Genomic DNA, 13,037 nt, shown 5'->3' with positions numbered 1-13,037 from the left:
AATAACAAAGTTTGAAAGAAGGAAAGTTTTAGATAAAAAAGATAATGCAATGAGATCTGAGATGCAGAGAAAAGAAAAAGAAAAGGGTAGAATCTTTACCCACTGGTCAAATAGAGGACAGAATTTACCTTCCACTAGAGTCAGTTTCTACTATAGCCACAATGTGTTCTAGGGATGGAAGGAGGGACAGTATTAAGAACTTTAACATTTTATACAATGAGATAAAATTTTGGAAGCACTTATCATAGTGTCTAGTATGTAAATGCAACTTTTCTTTTCCTCACCCTTGCCAAAGTACATGTACATTTGTAATCAATAGTAGTTAAGTCATAACAGCACTGAGAGAGATGTACACACAACTCAGAGGGGAAGGACCTGTTGAGAGCTGTCACAATATAGAAAAGGGGTACAGTGAAAGTGTACTAGTGAATAAAGGTAGGTATGATTGTTTTAGAGACATGTCCCAGTCATGGGAATAGAGGGATAAGAACCACCATCCCACCTCCCAATTAGTTAATCATACTGTACTTCCCCCAGAAATTCCTATTCCCTTCTTGGGAAATTTTTTAAAAATTATATATTTATATAACTATATTTTAATTTGATTTCTTTTATAATCTTATGTATTTTAATTTGTCATTTAAAATATTCTGAAAAATTGCTCTAAATCATTACTGATTAGAAATAAAACATCTCTGAGGTACCACCTCACACCTCTCAGATTGGCCAATATGACCAGAAAGGACAATGATCACTGTTGGAAGGGATGTAGGAAATCTTGGACACATTGTTGGTGAAGCTGTGAACTGATCCCGCCTTTCCAGAGAGCAATTTGGAAGTATGTCCAAAGGGCAATAAAACTGTGCATACCCTTTGATCCATCAATACCTCTACTGGGTCTATACTATGAAGAGAACATGAAAAAGGATAAAATCATCACTTATACAAAAATATTCATGGCAACCCTGTTTGTGGTGGCAAAGAATTGGAAATCGAGTGAATGTTCATCAGTTGGGAAATGACTGAACAAACTGTGTTATAAGTATATTATGGAACTATTGTACTATTAGAAACCAGGAGGGATGGGATTTCAGAGAAGTTAGGAAATATTTTTATGAATTTATGTTCAGCAACATGGGGGTGATGATCAACCTTGATGGACTTGCTCATTCCATCAGGACAATAATCAGGGACAATGTTAGATAATCTGAGATGGAAAATACCATCTGCATCTTTCGAACTGTGGAATTGAAACAAAGATCAAAGATTATTACTGGGGGTGGCTAGGTGGAGCAGTGGATAGAGCACTGGACCTGGAGTCAGGAGTACCTGAGTTCAAATCTGACCTCACACACTTAATAATTACCTAGTTTTGTGGCCTTGGGCAAGTCACTTAACCCCATTGCCTTGCAAAAAAAAAAGATAATTACCTTCAATTTTTTTAAGACCATTGTATTTTCTCTCAGCACATTCAATTTTGATCAGTGCATAGCATGTAAACAATGTAAAGATTATAAGGTTGTCTTCTGTGGGAGGGCATTGGGGAAGGAGGGAGGGAGAGAGAAAATTGTAAAATTCAAAATCTTACAAAAATGATAGGTAGAAACTACTATTGCATATAATTGAAAAACAAAATATTTATATATTAAAAAATAAAAATATTCTGAAAAGAACTCCAAAAGCTTTATTAAGGGAGTCCACAACCCCCCCCCCCCACAAATGTTAAGAACTCCTTAATAGGAAGGATATCACAGTTCTTCTTTTATTCATCCCAGATATTTTATGGACAGGCTATATTATTTTCTTCTTATTTATAGTCTGCCAGTAGAGCATACTAGAGCCATTATACAAACTGACCAAAATAACTTCATCAAAGAAAATTCTAGAAGCCACAGGATTTTATTAGGATGGGGGGCAGGGACTTGCTTATTTTGTTTCGTTTTCATTTTGAAAAGAGTTATCTCAGGTAAGCTTTCATTCTTCTTATTTTTAATTGTTCTAAAATCTCAAGACATCCTCTGGAACAGTGACTCATTCTTCTTTGCTCCATTTTTACCAAAGAGAATGCATTTAACCTCGAGATGTCAATTGTCCTTGGAATCGCTCCATCCTTACAGAAGCAGGACAGGGCATGTTATTAATAATAATACTATCCTGCATCACTACTGGCAAGGCAACTTGCTGGCACTATATAAGTGACTCAAAAATATCACATAAATTATTTTCCTATGATACCTGCTCCTATTTTTCACTGGATAGGAAGGGGAATCTAGTCAAATTTTGATCACTGTAGTGAGGGCTTTTCAGACAACAGATGGAGCAAAACTTAGAGTATTTTTTTTATTTAAAAATGTTTCATATTTACTTAAAATTAGTCATTTTATAAATTTATTCTTCCTACATTGAACATTCATTTATTGCAAAGAAAATAGTTAAGTAGAACCAATCAATAAAGTATCTGAATAGGATAGCATATCCCATTTTATCCAGAGAAGAGGACTATGTTTTCTAATTTTCATAGTTTGCTTGTTGTCTCTCCCATTAGATTGGGAATTCCTTGAGGGCAGGTGCTGTCTTTTTACCTCTTTTGGCGAAGTGACTGGCATATCATGTATTTAATGTTTACTGAACAACTGGTCAAAATGGTCAAAAGCTTGATTGCATTCAACAAGTATTTAGTAGTACTTATCATGAGCAGTGATAGAAAGATAAAAATGAAAGTCTTTGATTTCATGGAGCTTATGTTGGGAGGGAGGAAAGGATCAGCATAAACCTGAATTCAGATAAACAAGGAAAATTTGTGTATTTATGCATAAAAATGTGTGTATTTAAGCATGGAATGGGAAAGCACTATAAATGGAGAAGGGAGATAAAGGGAGGTTTTGTGTACGAAGTGACTACTGACTTAATCTTTTAAATTTGAAGTGGCATGAGACAATCCAGAAACCACTTGAAACTGTTCTCTTATATCCAAAATAAATAAATAGAAATTCCTTGATAGCAACCTTTCTGGGAAGTTATTATACACAACTGCCACATACCATAAAAATGTTTTCATAAGTATTTCTTGGGTCTCTTTCTTTGAGATCTACTATCCAAGTGGTTTTAAAATACTTTTTTTCTTGCAATATTTTTCCTTTTTATTTATTTCTATGGAATTGGTCTCCAGAACTTCTTAGTATTACTTCAGATGGGATGGGAGTGAGGATGAGGAGGGAGGGCAGAAATAGAAACTTTGGAACTACACAGATTCATTGCAGAAGGAGTGGTCCCAAATATTTCAAGTTCTTTCACTAAGGTCTAGAAACATAATCTTAGAATCACAAAGTAGAGAGTTTTGCCCTTACTGGAAATGTTACAAACTAGATCCAACCTACAAAGGCCTTCCTAATAATGTGGAATTCATCTGATAGCACATAGAAACGGATTACTTAATGCTATTACTTGTTTTTAAAAATACAGTATATATCTAAATTCTGCTTTAAGTGCCATCTAATGGTAACAAAGCAAATTGCAGACTTTTTTCTGGTTGGAGAGCTCTCTGCAAATATTCCTTTATCTTAGATCAATTCAGGCTAGAAGAAAATCATAGACCGTAATAGCTCAAATGTCAGCCACACAGTGCAAGAATTTGATGGAATTGGCTTTTAATTTTATGGTGTAACACAGTCCCCAAATACTAAGGACATTATAATTTTACCATGCAAATGAATTCTACTACAAACTAACCATTTATGAATGCAGCGTGCCTAGCACCAAAGATTTGCCAAAGAGAAATACAAAAAGTTTAAGTTTTCCTTCTTTTATTCATTTGCAAGTTATTTTGATTTTTTGTTGTTGTTGTTGCTGCTGTCCTTTATGTGCCACAGGTAGTTATTAGAATTGGGTTTTTAAGATGTTTACCTTGATCAAAACAGAATTGTTCTTAAGAATTCCATGTCAAAATCTTCATAAACTGAATTGTCAAAAGCCAATTATAGTAATGAACTTTACAGTTACTGGAATAATTCAGGGAAGACTTGTTTAAGGAATAACATTCTCATTGTGTAGCCATATTTATTTTTTGTTTCTGTCATTGAAAAGTTGGAAGCCCAAATGACAAAGATTATTTCTCCCTCTCTTAGGTATTTTTTTGTTTATTTTTCTGTTCTAGAAGTTCTAACTCCTATATGAGATTGATTTATGGTTTACTTTGGTATGTTTGCTTTCTCAGGATTTATGGCAGCTACAATGTGGTCATACTACAATTTTCTATTGCCCTCTATCCTTGAGTTTATGGTCAAGGAAACAGAATGAGAAGTAGATTACAGAGTTGCAATATTTGAAAGGGATTTTGCCAGTAATTCTATGTATACCTCTTACAAATACCTCTTACAAATACGTCTTACACGCATTGAGCTAATAGGGGAAAGGTAGCCTTCACTGGCTGAATGCAGAGGAAAAAGAAAAGAAATTCTGAATATCAATGAACTCATTTGCATGAAGCCAGAAAACATTCCTGATTTTTTTAATAAAAGGATTCTGTAGATCTAAAATTCTTGTCTCTCGCTCCCTTTCTTTCTTCCTTCCTTCCTTCCTTCCTTCCTTCCTTCCTTCCTTCCTTCCTTCCTTTCTTTCTCTTTCTTCTTCTTCTTCTTCTTCTTCTTCTTCTTCTTCTTCTTCTTCTTCTTTTTCTTCTTCTTCTTCCTCCTCCCTCCCTCCCTCCCTCCCTCCCTCCCTCCCTCCCTTCCTTCCTTCCTTCCTTCCTTCCTTCCTTCCTTCCTTCCTTCTCTTTTTCATTCTTTCTTTCTCCTTTCTTTCTTTCTTTCTTTCTTTCTTTCTTTCTTTCTTTCTTTCTTTCTTTCTTTCCTCTTTCTTTCATTCTTTCTTACCTTCTTTTTAGAGATTTTCTAAATTTTTTTTGGTAGAGTGATTGTAGTAAATGGCAATGTTTCCTGGTGTCATACTATGACATACCTGGAAAAGACCTTAAGGATTTCACAATTCCAACTCCTTGTCTTTAGGCAGGTGAATGCATAAACTTTTCATGATGGGTAATTCATAGAGTTTTCATCCAAAAGACCCTGTGATCCTATAAACCTGTGCAATTTCTGTCAACTCTCTCATTAAGATTTAGAAAAATGTATTTACTAACTTTCAATAAGAAGCATAACTAAGGCAGAGAAATTTCATGCTTTGTTTCAGGAGACTGAATTAAAAAGATGCACTATAATAGTAAGATTTTAATGATGCTCAACTGTATCTGTACTCTGAGAAATACAATAATCTGAGACAATTTCAAAGGTCATATGATTAAAACTACTATCTATCTCCAGAGGGGAAAAAACTGATGAACTTGGAAAATAGATTGAGAAATAATTTTTCAATTTTTTTTGTTGATCTTTTTACAAGACTAATATAGAAATATGTTTTACATGATTTTGCATGGATTAGTGATATATTACTTGATTTCTTAATGGGTGGAAAAGGGTAGGAAAAAGGTTGAGATCTGGAATTTAAAATTTTGTCAAAACATTTAAGAATTAAATTATTTGTGCATACACACACACATACATACACACACATATGTATATATGAAGGTCCATAGATAACATTTGAGGTTCTTTGGTAACATAGAAACAGCACAGCTTAGAACTTTATAAGCAACAATACTGAGTCAGAACAGAAGTTTCTCATTAGTAGTCTGAAATATGTTCTTTGATCTATTCCTGCTTTCTTATCCATTCCTCCTTGATCTACCCCAGAATGGCCTCCCTGGTAGCATTTTGGAGCTGATAGTATCCCAAGGACTCTAAATCTCACTCTATAAAGTCCTTCCCCCAACCGTGAATTGGGGTTGGTGTTACCTCACTCAAATTCAAAGATGTTTAGGTCTACTTCTTCATTTGCTAGTGTGAGTAAATAATTTGAAGATTGGAAAAAAATCATATTTTGTCAGAAGTTTTCATTGTTTAATTCACTTCTGACATTCAGAAATTGTCAACTATTTAAAATCAGGTTTTTCAGAACACAATGAAACAGTTTCTATAGGATGTTACAAAAATGAGATTGGAATAAGCATCTATATAAAGCCTTCTAGGAACTATGCTAAGTATCTCATTTGATCCTCACAGCAACCTGCAATACTATTATAATTTTCATTTGACATTTGAGGAAACTGAGACAGACAGAAGTTAATTGACTTTCCCAAGTTATATAGTTAGTGAATGAGAACACATTTGAACTCAGGTTCTGACTCTTTGGCTCAATGATATATTCAATATATCAGCAGTAGCTAATCTGATCTTCTGGGTGGCCTTTTTAATGCAGTATATTTGTGTCATTTAATGGGTAGAATTATATTTAGGGGACTGTAGAATGAGACATATACATGCAAGAGTCTTTCACTGTTTCATAGTTAGAGTTGAAAAGAACTTCAGAAGTCATTTTATATTCAAAGAAATTGAGACCAGAAAGTTTGCCTGGCTTTTTAAAATTACCATTGGTAGTAAGTTGGAGATCCAGGAGTTGAACAAAGTTCTTTTAGCTCTAAATCAGGGTTTTTATGTGTCCATTATGCCATATTGTTCTAGTCAAGTTCTCAAGTGTAAGTACTCAACATCCCCTCTCTCAACAACTCTCAAATAGATATTGAGGTGCTTAATGATTGCATGTGAAATTCTTCATTCAAAAAATTTGGAGGGGCAGGGATCTATCATTTGTTATTTTTTTTCTAGTACTTTACATGAATTTTGAGAAATATAAAAGCAAAATAGAATCCCTTCTCTAAAGGACTCATAGCCATCAGGTGAGATGATATAATTGTACAAATGGTCATAATATAAGATAATGTGTGATAAATGTCACATAAAAAGTACAAAGTCTTATATGACTTAACAAGAGAGATAGGTCATGTTTCAGGAGGAAGAATTAGATATACCTTTGTAGAATAATTCATGCAGTTTTTTCTGGTAAGATAATAAGATGGGGCTAAACAAAGAACAATTAGGTAGATTTGGAACTCATTGGCTTAGTTGTCATGAAAGGTTTAATATCAGATTAGAAAAATGTTTCCATGTGAAGGTCTCAGGGCCTGAGCTGTTCAATGTTTTTGTAAGTGACTTAAATGAAGGAGTGATTGCTTGCTTATTAACTTTGAAAATGAATCTTAGTATGACGTAGCTATCACACTGTATGATAGAGTGAAGAACCAAAAAGATCATGGTACCACTGGTCTAAATTGGGTATGTTGGAAATTAATAAAGATAAATAGAAAGTCTTATATTTGGGATCAAGTAATCTACACAAGTACAAGATGGTGGACACAAGATTGGTTAAATGAAAAAACCTGGAAGTTTTAGTGGATTTCAAGTTCAGTAAGAACAGTGTGACAGAGAAAAATAAGAAAAAAAAGTTTAGGTTATCTTAGACTGCATTAAGAGAGACATAGCATCCATGAATAAGATGTAATAATACTGTTGCTCTATCCTTTTTTCCCCACTACATCTGGCCTGCAAGACTGGGAACTCAGAATTTATGAAGGATACTGATAGAACTGTGAGCATGGTTGAAAGAACCAGGGATGTTTAGCCTACAGAAGAAAAGACTTGAAGTACATGGTAACTATCTTTCAGTATTCAAAACATTGTTATGTGGAAGGAAGATAATTATACTTATTCTGTTTGATCCTATAGTGCAGAACCAGGAACAATGAGTGAAAGCTATAAAAGAATGGAACTGAAGTTTGGTGTCAGGAAAATATTTGTCAACAATTAGAAATGACCAAAAGTGAAATGAGCTGCTTTCAGAAGTGTTGGATTATGCCTTATTAAAGATTTAAAGCCGATTCTGCAAGACCACTTATGAAGAATTTTGGAATGAAGATTCTTATTATGGTATGGATTAAACTAAGTAGCTGATGAAATATTTTCCAGCTCTAAATTTGTATGCTAGCTGGAGAATGTTTAAATGCAGACTTGAAGTATGGTTGAAATTTCAAAAGATGGAGATTGAAGAGAGGACATTCTAGGTAGAGCAACTGAGTTGGCATGTAATCTTGTGCTATATTTCATTGCTACTTATTTACATTTTTCATGTATATTGCATCTCAAAGGATTCTTTTGCACATCATTTATTTTTATATGACAGATATAGAAGTTATTTCTCTCTTAAAGCATTTAACTTTTTTTCCTGCCATAGCACAATTGTTCTTAGTGAACCTGAAATACACAATCTTCAAAAAAAAAATTGCATTGAAGGACACACCATAAATGGAGAAACTATCTCACAACATATGACTTCTAGCAGCTTTTTGCTCTTGAACTGGTCTATTGATATACTGAGATTTTGGTCAAATGTTGTATGGCATATAGAGGTTTTGGAGTCAGGAAGACTCTTGAGTTCCAAGCTTAGCTCAGATATTTATTAGTTTTTCTGGCAAGTCACTTAACTTTTCTCAATTTCCTCATCTGTAAAAAGGGGGATGATAATGTTATCTAATCTTAGTATTGTGGTGAGGATTACGTGACATAATGTCTGTAAATCTTGAAGTACCATCGATGCCAGCTGCTATTTATTATTATTATTATTAGTGTTATTACAACCACTGCTGCTGCTACTGCTACTATCACCACAGACTCAAAAAAATATTTTTTTGTCATGTGTTGGAAATGATCCTTATTAGAAACTCATCTGGGTTAGCAAGCATCCTCTTTTCAAAAAGAGAGATATGGCACCACTTGGCCTGGCTCTGGTTCTTGCTTCAACAGCGTTTGGACGGAACAGATTCAGGGTCCCCCAGCTCCTCTTGCCTCTCTGCAGCCTACCAGCTCCTGGGACCACCCGCCCCCTTGCCTCCGGGACCCAGCCATCCCCGGGACCAGCCGCCTCTCCTACCGCCGTGAGTTCCACCTCCCAGATCCGCCAAAACTTCTCTTCCGAGTCCGAGGCCGCTGTCAACCTCCTGGCCAACCTCCACCTGCAGGCTTCCTACTCCTACCTGTCCCTGGGTGTCCATTCGGACCGGGACAACGTCGCCCTGCCCAGGGTGTCGCAATTGTTCCGGCAGCTCCTAAAGGGCAAATGCGAGGGCGCCGAACGCCTCATGCGCCCCCGAACCAGCACCGGGGCAGGGTCCTCCTCCAGAGCGTGCAGAAGCCTGTCCGCGATGACTGGGGCCACAGCCCGGACACCATGGAGGCCTCCCTGGACCTGGAGAGGGGCCTGAACCAGGCCCTCCTGAAGCTGCACGCCCTGGGCTCCGACCAAAGGGATGCGCAGCCCTGCGACTTCCTGGAGAGCCACTACCTGGGCAAGGAGGTGAAGCTGCTCAAGAGCCTGACCACGCTGCACCACATTCAGGCCAACCCCCAGGCTGGGCTGTGTGAGGATCTGTTCCAGAGCCTGAGCCTGAAGCAGGACTAAAGGAGCGGCCCCCAAACCCAAGAGAAGGGGCGCTGGGCACACTAGAGATTGCTCATTCCATCAAAAAAAAATGCAGACATAGGCGCAGCTAGGTGCTACAGTGGATAGAGCACCAGCCCTGGAGTCAGGAGGACCTGAGTTCAAATGTGACCTCAGACACCTAACTGTGTGACCTTGGGCAAGTCACATAACCTCCATTGCCTTTCAAAAAAATGGAGATATATTTGATATCATATCCTGGCTAGGTATTCAGGACAGTCAGACTGATTATATATACACATAGCAAAAGGAACAGGACTGAGGGATTTGCCCCATACAATCAAATGATGCTTTCAGAAGATTAAGCATCTCATTTTAATCTGACCCTTCTCCATGAAAAGCATTTTAATCCTTTGCTGTGGTTGACCCTAATCCTGCTTTCTGAACTTTTCATTGTGAATCTTTCTCAACTTTGTGAACTTCAGTTCTTCACTTTCCCTTGATTTGATCTTTTTGGTTCCTGAGAAATAAATTGCTTCACTAACTTGGCTTGAAATATGCCCTCTATTTTTGTCTTGATATTTAGCCATTCTCCTACCAGCTGAAGAGCAAGAGATACTACTTACTCTAGGTGGTATTGCACTCTGTCTATAGACCGTTGGAGCCTGATTGGGCCCCAGCTGTGGTGACCTTCCTTCAACAGTATCTAACTTCCTTAGTGTATGAAAGCTGGAAGAATTAAGGAGCTATTTTCCATGAACATATTTATGTGAATTCCTCAATAGGATTGTTTTCCTCCTAAAATCTAGCTGAGACAGCTGCACTCAGAGAATGCAGGTTTTGATTTGGGTAGGGAAGGTAGGTAATTTGGGAACCTGAAACAATTTGGAGGAAAAAAGCAAACCAGAATAGATTATATCAGTGTGGATCTTAGGACAACAATTCCACATTTGAGTGTTGGAGTGGATGGGTAACAGATTGTAGATTGTACTTGGAAGAGAAGAAAAGAAAGTGAGGTGGAAGGGTACCAATAAAGTCTTTTTTTCAAAATTTTGTTTAAGGTCATCTCCTTGATCAAGAATGGTATGGAAACTTTTGTCCTGCTTTTCCTTTTTTCTCTTGTTCTATCGTAGTCAAATATTCCCAGGAAACTAAACTCAAATTTATATAATTAGTTTGAGAATTCAACTACATTTTGCCTCAATCTGATCTTTGTGAACTTTACTATAAATGTAAGTACCTGTATGGATGAATAGATATAAAGATATAAAGATAGATAGATAGGTAGGTAGATAGATAGATAGATAGACAGACAGATAGACAGACAGACAGATTTCTAGTTGGCAAAGCAGTGAAGCAGAGGACACATAGGCTAGAAGACTTGAATTCAAATACTATCTCAGACATAGAAATTAGGCAATCCAGGATAAAAATCCTCGACAAATTCCATATCCTCTCTCAATGTCAGTTTCCTCTTCTGAGAAATGAGGATAATTAATAGTACTTTTCTTAAAGGGTTGTTGTAAAGATCAAACTAGATAATATTTGTAACATTTTACAGAACTTAAAGCATGACATAAATGATAGTTATTATTATTGTTTATATGAAAAATATATTAAGTACTTAAGTCAGATACTGCGCTAAGCCCTGTAAATAGCTTGGTATCTATGAGAAATGCTTTAGGGTCAGCTAGGTGGCACAGTGGATAGAGCACTGGCTCTGGAGTCAGGTGGATCTGGGTTCATATTTGACCTAAGACACTTAATAATTGCCTAGGTGTGTGACCTTGGGCAAGTCACTTAATCCCATTGCCTTAAATAAATAGAACTAAAGCAAAACAAATTAGAAATTACAAAGAATCAATTGATTCTTTATGGTTTTAGAGCACAATTTACTTGTAATTCACTTTCTTTATACATGTAAAATCTATTTTTAGAATTTGTAAATAATAAAATCTATATAAATATAGATTTGAAACTAATAGATCTTGATTAAAAATTCATATTTTATTCAACTAAATAAGTGAACAAAATGTTGGAGTTTTGTTTTCAAAGACTTTGGTTAAAAATAACTTATTACAATGTTTTTAGAATAACATTATGTTTTAGGAAGCTAGTTCCCAAGAGGGAGGCCTCTGGTCTCATAGTCAGAGGTGTTTGAGAATAAAACATAGAAAAGACAATTTTTCATATGAGGTGTGGTCATTAGGGACAAGCAGTTAATATTGGGGTGGAATGAAGTAATTCCTTTGGGATGAATTTTGGATATGAAAGTTTATTGACCTTGGAATAAGTGAATAATTTGGTGGGGCCAAAAGCAAATTCTCCCCACTTAGCTCTCCAGACTTACATACAAGAGGGGAATGAACTCAAGTAAATGTGCACAGAGCTGTCATTGTGCTTTTTAGTGAAATCAAGTCAACTCAAGTTAAAGAGCATTTATTAAATGCTATTTAAGAGGCTGGCAGATAGGTGCAGATAAATCTCTAAATCCTGATTGACTCAGTTTCTTCATTTGTAAAATGAGCTGGAGAAAAAATTGACAAACTACTCCAGTATCATTGCCAAGAAAACCCCAAATGAGGTAAAAAAAAGTTGGATATAACTGAAAAAGAACAACTTATTGTTTTTAGGTTTTTTTTGGGGGGTGGGGCAGCAACTAGGTAGCACAGCGGAATAGAGTGCAAAGCTTGGCATTAAGAAGACTCATCTTCCTGACTTCAAATTTGGCTTTACTATCTGTGAGCCTGATCAAGTTACTTAACCTTTAAGCACTTAAAATAAATCGGAGGAAAAAATGGCAAACCATTTAAGTTTCTTTTCCAGGACAACCCTAAATAGGGTTATAAAGAGTCAGACAGAACTGAAAGCACTGAATAAGAAGTCAGGCCTTGGAGACAACAAATAACAAAAAGTCTTCTTTTTTTAAATAGTATTTAGAAATTTTTAAGCTTTATATAGTGATTTGTGCATGTCAAATCATTTGATCCTCCGAATAACTTTAGGAAATAGTCATAATCATTAGCTCTGTTGTTCAGAGACACAGATAAGGTACATAATTTGTCCATGTTCACATAGCTAGTAAAAGTCTTGAGGTTAAAGTGGAATTCAGGTCTTTATGACTCCTCTGCACCAAAAGTACAAGCAAAAACAAAAGACAGTCCTTATTACCGAAGAACTCCTAATGGAGTAAGGTATAAAAACATATAAAAGGTAGCTGAAAGCTGGAATATGGGGTTGATAAATTCATTTTACATTATTTAGATGATTTTCCTTTTCCCACTAGCTAAACTACATATTTGACCTCTTGTAGCTATGAACCAACTACTCCTTTCCAGCAGATGAACTAACTCAGGTGAGAGAAATAGGATGGAGGTGGAAGCTTTAGAACATAGGTGGACTTGAAAAACAGTCCTGAAAAGACTACTGACTTAAATTTTGGATATCAAGGCTTGTTCTTTCCCTTGTTAAGGGTTAGATATTAGAAAGTCCATAGATTTGGAAATGGAATGGTTCATAAGTCTTGAAAAAAATCATATTCTTCATTCTCAGTGTCTGTGAAAGAATTTTGGATAACAAGTAACTTTCTAAGTGTCATACCTGATTGGCATGTGCCTGTGATTAGGCAAAACAGCTGATGTGGGAGAAAGACATTT

At 36.1% G+C, this 13,037-nt stretch overlaps 1 pseudogene; it reads left to right on the top strand.

Moving 5' to 3' along the window:
* The first annotated feature begins 8,707 nt into the window (after window positions 1–8,707).
* Window positions 8,708–9,402, top strand: LOC141505886 (ferritin light chain pseudogene; annotated as a pseudogene).
* Window positions 9,403–13,037: the final 3,635 nt, after the last annotated feature.

Source organism: Macrotis lagotis, chromosome 1 (assembly GCF_037893015.1).
Source record: "Macrotis lagotis isolate mMagLag1 chromosome 1, bilby.v1.9.chrom.fasta, whole genome shotgun sequence".
Taxonomy (NCBI): Eukaryota; Metazoa; Chordata; class Mammalia; order Peramelemorphia; family Peramelidae; genus Macrotis; species Macrotis lagotis.
Note: the sequence above shows the minus strand (reverse complement) of the source record. Positions and strands in the feature narration are given on the sequence as shown.